Source organism: Loxodonta africana, chromosome 3 (genome assembly GCF_030014295.1).
Source record: "Loxodonta africana isolate mLoxAfr1 chromosome 3, mLoxAfr1.hap2, whole genome shotgun sequence".
Classification (NCBI taxonomy): domain Eukaryota; kingdom Metazoa; phylum Chordata; class Mammalia; order Proboscidea; family Elephantidae; genus Loxodonta; species Loxodonta africana.
Window position 1 is genome coordinate 110,921,056 of NC_087344.1, and position 12,709 is coordinate 110,933,764.

The 12,709-nt window shown below is 36.4% G+C and overlaps 1 long non-coding RNA gene across 1 annotated transcript in view; it reads left to right on the top strand.

Annotated features, from left to right (window-relative positions):
• Nucleotides 1-12,709, top strand: part of LOC135230740 (uncharacterized) — a 187,107-nt gene that overhangs the window by 136,649 nt on the left and 37,749 nt on the right. The window contains exon 2 of the long non-coding RNA XR_010321415.1: nucleotides 12,363-12,460. This is a non-coding gene — a long non-coding RNA (uncharacterized LOC135230740). The remainder of the gene's footprint in view (nucleotides 1-12,362; nucleotides 12,461-12,709) is intronic.

Here is a 12,709-nt window from a genome sequence, read left to right on the forward strand (position 1 = left end):
CACAAAGCAAAAAAAAAAAAAAATGACAGAACTACAGGGAGAAACATACATTCACCATCATATTGTGGGATGTGTTTACACTTTAATTAATAGATAAAACAGAAACAAAAAATCATCAACATAGGAATAATACATATTCTTTTTGGAGCATGTATCAGTCTTTAAAGTCAAAAAAGAATACATTTTTCTAATAAGCAGAATAAACATGGCAGAAGGTGATAAGCACTAGGAAAAAAGAAAAATTTGAGCTGGGTAAGGGAAAGGGGGGAGAGCAAGAGTGTGGTGCAGGATTAGAATATTAGGAGAGAAAGTCAAAGTATATTGTTAAATGTGGTTATCAGTTTAGGCCTTATTGAAAGAGTAACATTTGAGCCAAGACGTGACCAAGGTCAAAGAATTTCAAAGGGAGGGCACAGCTAAAGTAACAGTTCAAGGCAGGAGCATATCCCGTATGTTTAAGTGGATTGATCCAAAGGAGAGGAAAAGGAGTTGAAGAGACGTTACAGACGGCAGATTACAAAGGGCCTCTTAGGCCATTGTGAGGACTTCAGCTTTTGCTCTGAGTGGAATGGGGAGTTGTAGGGGTCTTGGGAGCACTGTGGAGACAGGCTCTGACTCATGATTTAAAAAGATTCCTCTGGTTGCTGGATCGACATAGACGGTGGGGGAGCAAGGGTTGTAGCATAGAAGCTGTACATGCATGCTCTAATATTACATTAATAAAGAAAAAAAACATTGCCGATGAGTCGATTCCGACTCATAGCAACCCTATAGGACATGGTAGACCTGCCCCATAGAGTTTCCAAGGAGCTCCTGTTGGATTCGAACTGCCGACGTTTTCGTTAGCAGCCGAACTGTTAACCACTACACCACCTACATTAATGGGTGAAATATTTTACATAAACACAAAAGAAGCCAAAGGAAGAAAGTCAAAAAGAAAGAAAAGCAAATCCTTCTGGCTGCGTAGTAGGAAAGGAAAGAAAAATACGAGGTGGGAGTTCTAATGTGATTTTTTTTTTTTTTTTTTGTACCCTGTTATGTGATCCTTCTTGGTGACCTCACAATTTTTTTTTAAAGTGCAAGAAGATTTTTTAAGTGATCTTAGAATTAGCACAGAATTATGCAATGTCCATCTGAGGAGTTCAGGCTGTTAGGGTACTCACTCACTCTCAAATAAGAACTTGTTTCTTTTTTTCCCCAGAAACTTATTTTCTTAAATAAATGAGTCATCTTGACTCTTCTTCCCCCAGTACAAGATACAGCATTTTCTATTCTCTCATCTCAGTGTAGGTATTTTATGCTTTTAAAAATTTGAGAAATTATAAATATGATACTGATTCTAGAGTTTCCTTTTTTCTCATCATTAAGAGTCATAGCCATCAAACAGTACTCACATAATTTAACCCTAAAAGTTCATTTATTTGGAAAAAAAATAAAAGTTTATTGGGTATCTTCTGTGTGTCAGTGCCACACCATTGAAGTACCAAGTGTTTTTTACGTATTTTTCACATCAATGTTATCTTTACGTAATTATATTGGTTCAGTATAGGACAGTTTTCAAAAATTCTCGCCGTTCTTTAACTGATATATATCTTCTATATTGCCAGCTTTGTTCTTGCTCTTGAGAGTAAGGTAAACATCTTTTGAGTATTTTGGATGTACTGATTTTATTTCTTATTATGCCTCCTTTTGTTGTTGTTAGTTGCCGTTGAGTCCATTTGAACTCATGACAACCCCACGTGTGCAGAGTAGAACTGCTCCATAGGGTTTTCAAGGCTGTGACTTTTTGAAAGCAGATCAACTGGCCTGTCTTCTGAGGCACCTCTGGATGGATTCGAACCACCAACCTTTCAGCTAGTAGTCAAGTGCTTCTCTGTTTACCCCACCCAGGGACTCATGCCTTCTTTACATGTTTGCAATCCCTGCAAATAATTAATTTTTGTAAGCAACTGTTTCTGTTAATTTATTCACTCAGTGTATATAGTTTTAAGGAATTTATTTTCTGAATTACTCTGATTTTAAGAGCTTAATTGTAGTCTCGTGATTGAGACAATAAACGTATTTCTAAATCTTACATGTATATCAGTTGTTTTTGTATGAGCCTTCATAAGGGAAGCTTTCTGTTTAAGGAAAACCTTGTGCTGATTCATTTTGTTAATAAAAGAATATCTTACACAAAATGTGTAAGGGAGGAAAACACTAAAATCCATTAAAAGTAGGAGAGAAGAAAATCTGTTTAAAACTCGAGTTCTGTGGATAGCTTGAATTTTTTTCTGTTGCTGCCCGTTCTCATTAATTTCATAGATTTTTCACGTAACAGTTGCATACTAAAACATCTATAAAGAAATTATATACTATTCACATTCTAGCTCTGATTTGTCATTTAGGACTAGTAGACTGTAGATTTTCAGAAGCCCATAATGACACCTATCTATTTTGAATCCTATGCCTTTGAATAAAGGTGGGAATAATGTACCATCGTGTTTGCCATTTTCCTGAATGTGTAACATGGCAACGTAAGAATGCATTTCTCCTCTCTGTAACTATTACAGATCCTTGTACTTTTGGTAAAAAATTTCTGGCCTTAAAATGGAGCATTCTGATTCTTTTCCACTTAGCAACACCTCATTTACTTTTCTTTTCTGTTGAACATTTCACTCCTGTTCTAGCAGGAGTGAAAGAATAAGGTGTGGTTTCTCTTTACAATAATCTTATTTATCTTCGGTTTGTCCTTATTAACTACGTGCTCAACATATTTGGCTGAGATAATTGGGTACTGATTATTTTTGCACTGTCATTTGCAGTTCACACTGGATCTTTTAAAATACCTTTCAATGTCTATTGTATGCTTGTTGTTCATGTTTTCAGCATAGACCTGGCCTGGAGTTTGGTTCGTGATAATTCACATTCAACTTTTCCCCAAAAGAAAACATCAGCTCAGTGATAAACCAAGAGCACTTTCCACTGCTTCTTCAACTCTTTGCTTCTTTTTCTTGAATTCAAAACCATATAATGAATTCTGGAGCTCTGGGAGGTCACTTAGTTTTAGGGCTTTCTGAGGATAGATGGTCACAGGACGCGGCCCCCTTTTTTTTCTCTTTCCCCTGGCAGGAGTAGACTAGAAGTCACTATTTCCAACAATAATATAGCAGTCTTACCCTTCCTTTTTTCATATGCATATTTAGGCAATACTTTTATTTTTGGTGCCTATTTTATTTATTTCAGTTTTTCATAAATTATTTCTGTGGAATTTTAGACCTGTAGAAACATAAGTCAAAGTGACAAAAAGTAATACATATTCAGTATTTTAAAGTTTATTGAATATCTGTAACACATTTGGTGAGAATATAAAATTATAAGACACTAGAAGAAAGAAAATGCTCGCGTGATGTTTTTTATGCATGGTGACATAGTGAGATAAAGGGTCAAAGGACCAGCATTCAAGTCCTTACTTTGGCCTTCATGTGTTACCCAGTATATGTTATTTAACTGCTCAGACTTCCAGTTGCCTTATCTACAAATAAGGGTGGTATTAATACCTACTTCAGAATTGGCGTGAAAATGAAATAAATCATAAGAATTGTAGCACACTATATCAAAGCTCTCAAGTCATTTAGAATCTCTATGCACAAAGGCACCAGTGTTGGAATGGAGAATAATACTAGCCGGAAAACCACTGGTTACTCTTTTAAACTTCTAATAGGTGTAATAAGGAATAAGGAAGATTCAGAAGGCAAGCACTGGGTATAGTTTGAAGCTGTTGAGAAATGGTTTCGAGTTGTTGGAGAGCCCCAAGAGAATTCAGACTTAAAAATAGGCCTTCAAAAAACAAAAAAAAAAAAATAGGCCTTCAAGGATGGGTAAAATTTGGAATGGAAAAGAAGGATCTTCCAAGTGTTCCTGCCAGGAAGAAGTAGCCTTCATTCATCCGATCATTAAGTCAATTGTTAAATATTTATAGAGTGTTTGCCATAGACTAGGTATTGTGTGAAAAGATACCATGGAAAATAGAGTAGACTATGGAAAGAAAAAGATGTTTGATCTTTGTCATATGAAATACATTTTAATCTTTGGCTCTGGCAAATTAAAAGGCAGGTACGCTCTTTTCTTCAAGACTAATACAGGGAATTTTTAGATTTCATCAATATCGCATGGAGTTGTGCTTTGAAAAAAATACTCCTGTACATTTACTATAAATTTAAAAGCAGCAAATGCAACCATATTTCAGTACAATTATCTTACTAAGCTTCCCACTGATAAAGGCTAAAAAAAAAAAAAAAACACAACTCCTTGCCGTAGAGTTGATTCTGACTCATAGGACCCTATAGTGACCCTGTAGGTCGGAATAGAACTGACTCATAGAGTTTCCAAGGCTGTAATCCTTATGGAAGCAGACTGCCACTACTTACATTGATTGTCATTCTACATGTATGGGGTTGTTTTTATTTATAGGTATGTGATTTATTGCATCCAATTTTTTTTTAATTTTATTTTGCCTAAAATCAAATTTAAAGAAACTCAAAGAAATGCCACTTTGATTTTTTAAAAAAGTCTTGCATTTATTCAAGATTGTTTAATTAAAGATAGTGAATTATTAAAATACAATTGAAAAATTTACTTTCTTAGAAACTAGTAAGTCAAGGATCTTTACCCTTTGCAATTTATTTTATATCCACTTAACTGGAAAAAGAAAAAGTCCTTAAGGAGCCTACAGAACACAAAATAAAAAAAAAAAAAAAAAGGGCTTTCAAATTCTCAGCTCATTGCTTGTGCACTGAACTTCATTTAGAAGCTTATCTGAATTATCTATTTATCAGATAAGTCCATTCATCACTACATATCTCCATTTTGGGTTGGGTTCACAAAGTAGCAAATATAGTAATAAGTTCAGTGAGGGAGAAAAATATTACCTTAGTATCTTTGGTATCTTACAGACAAAACAAGTTGATCTTATTTTCATTTTTTAATTTTATTTGATCTCATAATTCAATAATTTTGCTTTCTTATCATCTTTACTGGTAGAGGCAAAGGGTTCTGCTGACAAAAGTTCTACTGGGTTTCATTCACACTGAAATGACAGCTCCCTTGCATCTCATTCCACCTTTATCATCCTATCCCCTACCCAGCAATGGAAATACAGGGTTGTCTACACCATTCCCACCACACATCTGTTATTTTGTCCTGCTGTGGCAGCTTGCTTCTTGCTACGATACTGAAAACTATTCCACTAGTATTTCAGATACCAGGGGGGTCACCCATAGTGGACAGGTTTCAACATATCTTCCAGACTATGCCAGACTAGAAAGAAAGTTCTCACAATCTACTTCCAAAGATTAGCCAGTGAAAATCTTATGGATCACAACAGAATATTGTCTGATATAATGCTGGGAGATGGGTCCCCTAGGTTGAAAGGCGCTCAAAATACACAACGGCTACAACAATGGACTCAGCATACCAACAATTGTGAATATGGTACAGGGCTGGCAATATTTCATTTTGTTGTACATAGGATTACCATGGGTCAGAACTGATGGCAACTAACAACAACAATAACTGACCCCACTCTCTGATATCTGGTCATGCTTTGTAGGTGATTGAGAGTGGGATGATAAGATGCTATTGTTGAGTACAAGGTGACAGCAAGGGGGCACCTATGTTGGGGTGAGAGGACAGCAGCAGTATTTGTAAGGCCATTAGTTTGACTACCTAGGTTACACCAGATGATCTCAGAAACATCTCTTTACTTATGGCAGGATCAGAAGATACAGATTTTTTTTTATTCACTGAAACAACAAATAGCTAATGGATGCCAGGAACTGTGTAAATTTCTTCAGATAAAGTGTGGAATAAAACCATCATTGTTCTTGCCTTCATGGAGTTTACAGTCCAAGAGAAAGGTGGATATTAAACAGAACTTTCAGACAACTAATAACCAAACCAAAACCTAGTGCCGTCGAGTCGATTTCGACTCATAGCGACCCTATAGGACAGAGTAGAACTGCCCCATAGAGTTTCCAAGGAGCGCCTGGCAGATTTGAACTGCAGACCCTTTGGTTAGCAACCATAGCACTTAACCACTATGCCACCAGGGTTTCCAGACAACTAATATATAATAGCAATTGTGAAAAGTGCTATGATAGAAAACCCAGGACACAGGGCAGAACCATATTTTGGGACATAATCAGATTAATGGAGAAAAAATTGAAGTTGTCAAAAATTTGATTCTACTTGGATCAACAATCAAGGTCCATGGGAGCAGCCATCAAGAAATCAAATAATGTATTGCACTGGATAAATCTGCTGCAAAGGATCTCTTTAAAGTTTTAAAAAGAAAGATGTCATTTTAATGACTAAACCAATTGAAAAGACCCAGACCATGGTCTTTTCAATTGCCTAATGTGCATGTGAAAGCCAATCTATGAAAAAGGAAGACAGAAGAAGAACTGATGCATTCAAATCGTAGTGTTGATGAAGAATATTGAATACACTATGGACTGCCAGAGAATGAACAAATTAGACTTAGAAGAAATACAATTAGAATGCTTCTTAGAAACAAGGATGGTGAGACTTTGGACATGTCATCAAGAAAGACCAATCTCTAGAAAAGGACATCATGTTTGGGTAAGCAGAGGGTCAACAAAAACAAGGGAATCCTTCGATTAGCAGGATTGACACAAATAACCACAACAAGGGACTTAAACATACCAATGATAATGAGGATGGCAAGGGACTAGGGCAATGTTTCATTTTGCTATATACAAAGTTGTGCTACATCAGAGCCAGCTCAACATCAACTAACAACAACAACTAGGTTAAGGAATCACTGACAATTCTTTCAAGAAACGATATTACAGTGAAGACTGGAAGGATAGTTAGGAGTCATTCAGGCAGAGTAGGAGAAAGACCATTCAAGGTAAAGGGAGGAGCATGTGTAAAGGTCCTGAATTAGGAAGGAGTTTCCAAAAAAAGCACTTAAATGTGCTAGAAAGAGCACCATAGTTAAAAACCATAGTTACATGTAAAAATATATTTCTGCAAAGAGGCTCCTAAGAGGTTATTTTGGGCTATTTCTACAATGAGAATTTAAGTTGTCTATTTGTCCACAAAAGACCCCCATAAGGAACACTTCTCAAACACTTGATTTCCCTGCTCTTATTTACTTCAATTTAGAGGCCTTCAGTGGAGAATTATGTTTTTACTAGATGCATACTAAATTAAAAAAAAAAAAAAATTACTAGTTTCTAGACATGCTGTGGTGCACCTGACCAAGCCATGGTGTTTTCGATCATCTTATATGCATGTGAAAGCTGGAGAATAAATAAGGAAGACCAAAGAAGAACTGATGCCTTTGAATTGTGATGTTGGCGAAGAATATTGAATATACCATGGACTTCCAAAAGAACAAATAAATCTGTCTTGGAAGAAGTACAACCAGAATGCTCCCTAAAAGCAAGAATGGTGAGACTACATCTCATGTACCTTGGACACATTATCAGAAGGGATCAGTCTCTGGAGAAGAACATTATGCTTGGTAAAGTAGAAGATCACAAAAAAGAGGAAAACCCTCAACGAGATGGATTGACACAGTGGCTGCAATAATGGGGTCAAGCATAACAATGATCATGAGGATGGTGCAAGACTGGGCAGTGTTTTGTTCTGTTGTACATAGGGTCGAGGAGCTGGAACAGACACCGTGGCGCCTAACAACAGACATGTTGTAATCTCCCATACAGCAGCCACTAGACACATGTGGATATTTAAGTTTAAATTTAAATAAATTAAAATTAACTATTTTTTTTTTTTAAGTTCTAATTCAGTTCCAAAGTCAAACCAGCCACGTTTCAATACGGCGATGCGGCTACTGTATTGGACAACACATATATGGACCATCTCAATCATTGCAGGAAGTTATATTGCACAGTCAATCCATGCAGGAGTTAGTAGCATGGGTTCTGGGGTCACACAGATCTGTCTTTTTTTTTTTTTTCACCTACATTGTGTGAATCCAAGCAAGTTACTTAACGTTACCGAGCCTCAAGTTAACCATGGAGAAAATAGAGATGACGTAGAAAATGTATATAAAGAACCTAACATAGCACCTGGCATATAATATTTATTTTCTCGCAAATACCTATTGCCTGATTAGGGTCTGTGCCCTGGAGCAGTTGAACCAATGGAACGTACTCCAAGTCAGAAAGAGAGAGAAAGTTTATTTAGGAGGTGACATCAATGGCAAGTCTGACAGCAATGCAGGCTGTCTTTATGGAGTCCCGAAAGGCAGTTTTACATTAGAGTTTGTAAATGGCTGTTACTAGGGTTAGAAGTATCTTTTTGGCACGTAGCCCACAGATGGCATGGCTGGATGAGTTATTCATTACAAGATAATTACAAGAGAATTTTTATCAGACTGAAGATATACATGCCAGACATCTGTGCTCTAATCTTCATGTGGGGGGTTGTAAGTCACAGGTGGCCAGACAGAAGAAAAACAAAGTCATTAACGAAAGTATGTGGAAAGAAGAAGGCAGGCAGGGGAAAAAAAAAAAAAAATTACAGGCTCATCACGGTATTAGTTATGTCAAGCTCTTGATCACCGTTTTGAGAAAGAGAAAACATGTTGTGGAGTATTAGGGGTCACATACCTGATACCTTTATTTTCTTAAGCCAACTCCTTTGTCCATTCATAAGTCAGTCATTCCTGTTCTTCCTGTTCATTCCAGTGTAAACCCATTTCAACCATATTTTCACTTCCTTCATTCATTAGGCCTCTGCCACATCTCCTTGGCGAGTCCTCAGTCCTAAATCAATCCAACCTTGTTCTCTGATCCAGACCTTATTGGAAGAAATCATTGCACTGTTGAGTTTTGCAGCTTTATAAATAAGCAGCTCCAGGGTCTTCTGGTGGACCTCCAGGCAACTTTGCAAGCCTTTTAATTGCACCTCCTTGGCTACTCTTCACTTTTTATAGTATCTGCCCTAACTGCAGTCTTTTCCCCAGGCCATCTGTACCCCAACTCTGTAATAATGGATGACTTTATCTCCTGGCATGAATAATTTTTATTTATAGGGGTTCCCAAATGTTAGTATCCAGACAAGTGTAAAGCTGCCTACTTAAAACCCCAAACCAACCTCACTGCCGTCAAGTAGATTCCTACTCATAGCAACCCTACAGGAGAGAGTAGAACTGCTGCATAGTGTTTTCAAGGAGTGCCTGGTGGATTCAAACTGCCAACCTTTTGGTTGGCAGCTGTAGCTCACCGTAGCTCTTAACCACTGTGCCACCAGGGCTCTGGCTACTTAAAAGCACCTGACAAATGTTAAATATTAGATAAATCTGTTGCAAAAGATCTCTTTAAAGTTTTAAAAAACAAAGATGCCACTTAGAAAGCTAAATATATATATGTATGTATATATTTAACATTAATCAGATGCTTTAAGCAACCACACACACTTGGGTATGAACCTAGCCTACTAAATAAGAATCTTTAGTACTGGGAATCAGTGCTTCTGGTTTGCTTAAAGTTCTTCAGGTGATTTTGAGGCCTAGCGAAGTTTGGGAGACATGACCAAGGTGGTTGTAGACAATTTTTACTCATAACTTTGATTGCTGCTTCATGCCATTAGATATTCATCTGGCTGCCACCATTTCTTCCCAGCAGTTGAACATGTAAACTGTACTTTTCAGAGCTCTTCAATGAGTTGCCTGTGGTCATCACACTTAATCTCTCCTTGCTGGAACTGTTAACACACTGCCACTGGTGGCTTGCCAAGCTCGAGAGAGCTAGATGGCTCCTTTGCTGTGTCCTGGCTGGGCTCCATGACTTTATTCCTGGGCATTTTGTCTGACCATTTAATGCAAACTGTAGATCACAGATGACACTCATGGAAGGGTTCAAGAAGCCAGAGTGTAATCTCAGAAAGATGGAAGTCTCATAGTTAGTTACATAATAGTTTGAACATGAAAATTGTTTTGTAAAACTCTTAACTTGTTTAAGTGTGTTTACCAGTGATCAAAGCATTTAGCATACTAAAGAGAAAAAAAAAAGACTTTTAAATGCTGTTTTTAATTTTTTCATCTATTAGTGTATCATTAATATAATTTATAGTGATATCTAGGGGCCCAGTTATCATTTTGACAGGTCTCAAAAATCTTAAAAGGACACTGAGAGAAGCAAACATTTTAGCCACAATAGCTAAATCATCATTAATCAATATGGAATCCACAGATCAACATATATATATACATAATAAAAAAAATACATAATATGTTATATTTAATAAGAAATTTACTAAAACCTTCCCGAAATCATTCTTTAAGAGGCAGAGTGGGAGTTGAGCCCAAGAAGTCTGATTCCAGAACCCTGGTTCGTTACCATCCAGCCATCTGACATTGCTAACATTGCATAATCTCCTGTATGTCTGCTTGTTAATGTTCCCAGAATGCAACCTTTGGGTACAATGATACCTGGGTGATTGACTTGAGGATCTTTGATGCAATGGCAGCGAGTTGAGTGAAACTTTTCCAGAGCCCTGGAAGTACTTTCTGTCTTTCAGTTTTTCTGACATAAACATAACTTCAAGCATAGTTTCATGGGTATCAACTAGATTATTTTTATTTTCACACATTAGAGATATAAAAGGAAAAATAATAATTCATCAAAGAAGGAGGTTTACATAGATTTCTAAGCAGGATATGTTGTCATTCCTCATCAGAGTGTAATCATGATGAGTAAAATTGGTTTTTAAAATTACATCACAATTTTATGGAGATTTTTGCATTTGCAGCATATGTTTGTTGTATTTTACTATCTGAGTTTGTAAAAAAATCGGTAGATCGCCAGGCCTTTCTTCTGAGGTGCCTCTGGGTGGATTCTAACAGCTAACCTTTGAGTTAATAGGCAAATGGTTAACTGTTTGCACCACCTATGTACTCCCTAAGCTTGTATGTACTAGTGAATAATGATAAGTTCATGTAACTTGTTATTAGATCATTATGGAAATCCATACATTTGCTGCAATACATAACCAATTGCACATTGAATTAACTCGAGTCAGAGATTAGAAACTTTGATTTAATTTACTTGCTTATGGCTAAGGCTCATAGTGAAACTGCAGAGATGGGTCTGTAAGCTTAATTTTTCCCTATGTATGTTGTTAAAGCAAATTATGTCTTAAAAGTTTTCAGGTTCCTATTTATTGCCCTGTCATTGTATGGTCATAATGTCAAGAGAAGTAACTCACACTTGAACTTCAAGTGAAACCAAGGTTCAAATTATCGTTGCACATTGAGAAATATTTTCTTACACTTTATATAAAATAGGCATGGTTGTATAAACATTCACACACACAGAGCACCCCCTGCATACAAAAGGATTGTTTTCAGGAAGTATATTTAAAGAGTGCTTTTAATAACCATTGACAGCTTCCCACAGAAGTAATGTTATGTTACAGAGCTAGTAAATACGTTGTTTATCTCATATTTCATACCATTCTAAATATTGTTTTTATGGGATCATCCTTTCCCAATTTCTTCTCCAGACACCAGAAGCAATCTTATGTACCAGCAGCCCTAGGAGACCCTCCCCTACCATCGTCCTTAACAACCATACCCTATTCAATAATAATGCCATCAACCAGAACTGTTATCAAAACCAGCAAAATCCTATCAGCATAAATACGTATGTCTTAAAAAAAAGAAGTTTATATTTTCAAAATGATAAATCAATATCATGGTTATGTTCTGAATTTTCAAACCCTGATCATTCAATATATAATTTTAATGCTATGGAAATTACTAGAGCATGCATTGGTGAAGTAAAATAATAAAGTTTATTGAAAACAGAAAATATTGACAACAAAGTACGTGCTGTTAAATATGTCGTAAGTTGCGTTTGATGAGTTTGTTAGTATTTTCATGTTGTTATCATTGGTTATGTTACTTGACATTGAAAAATGCAGTTTATTTTAACCACTTTTTACAAGTCACAAGTATTAGAATTAGAAATTCTCTCCCAGTATGCTCTTTCTTTCTAAATGATTATCTGATTTTTGATAAATTTGTTTGCTTTACAAGTAATTACTCTTTAGTTAATAGGTCTCTAATTGGAGACTTCGTATGAGTTTCAGCCCCATGGTATTTTTAATTTTTTAAAAATTGGAATACTTTGGAAAAGCCAAGCACTCTTCAGTTTACCACAGTCCCTGCCACTCCCTACTACCTTACTCCCTGCCACTACACTTAATTGTGTTGTCTACCACTCCACTTTAGATACTTGGGCCTGTAACTCCTGACTTAGCCCATTTAACTTGTCCACATTGATAAAGATTTGGATGTTAAAATACACTTTTATTTTCTTTTATAGGATGGAGAACCTAATAAGGGGAAGGAATCCCCCACAATACCAGAGAAGTCCTTGTAAAGACGTTCGTGCAGCACTTCGGAAGAGGCCTGACGAGGAGTGTAAGTATGTTTAAAAAAGCTTAGCTGAGTTCTAGATAGCTTTTGGTGAGTAATGTTGTAAAACTAAAGGGTTAACCTTTAAGTGCTTAGTCAAATGATATGTACTCAATAAATATTTATTGAATAGGATTGAACTGAGCATTCCTCTGGGAATTCAAGATGCTCTACGGCAAACTGGGTTCTGTGTTCAAATTAGATTGGAAAAGGTCGTGTAAAATCTACCAAATCTTTCTTAGATACTTATATTGT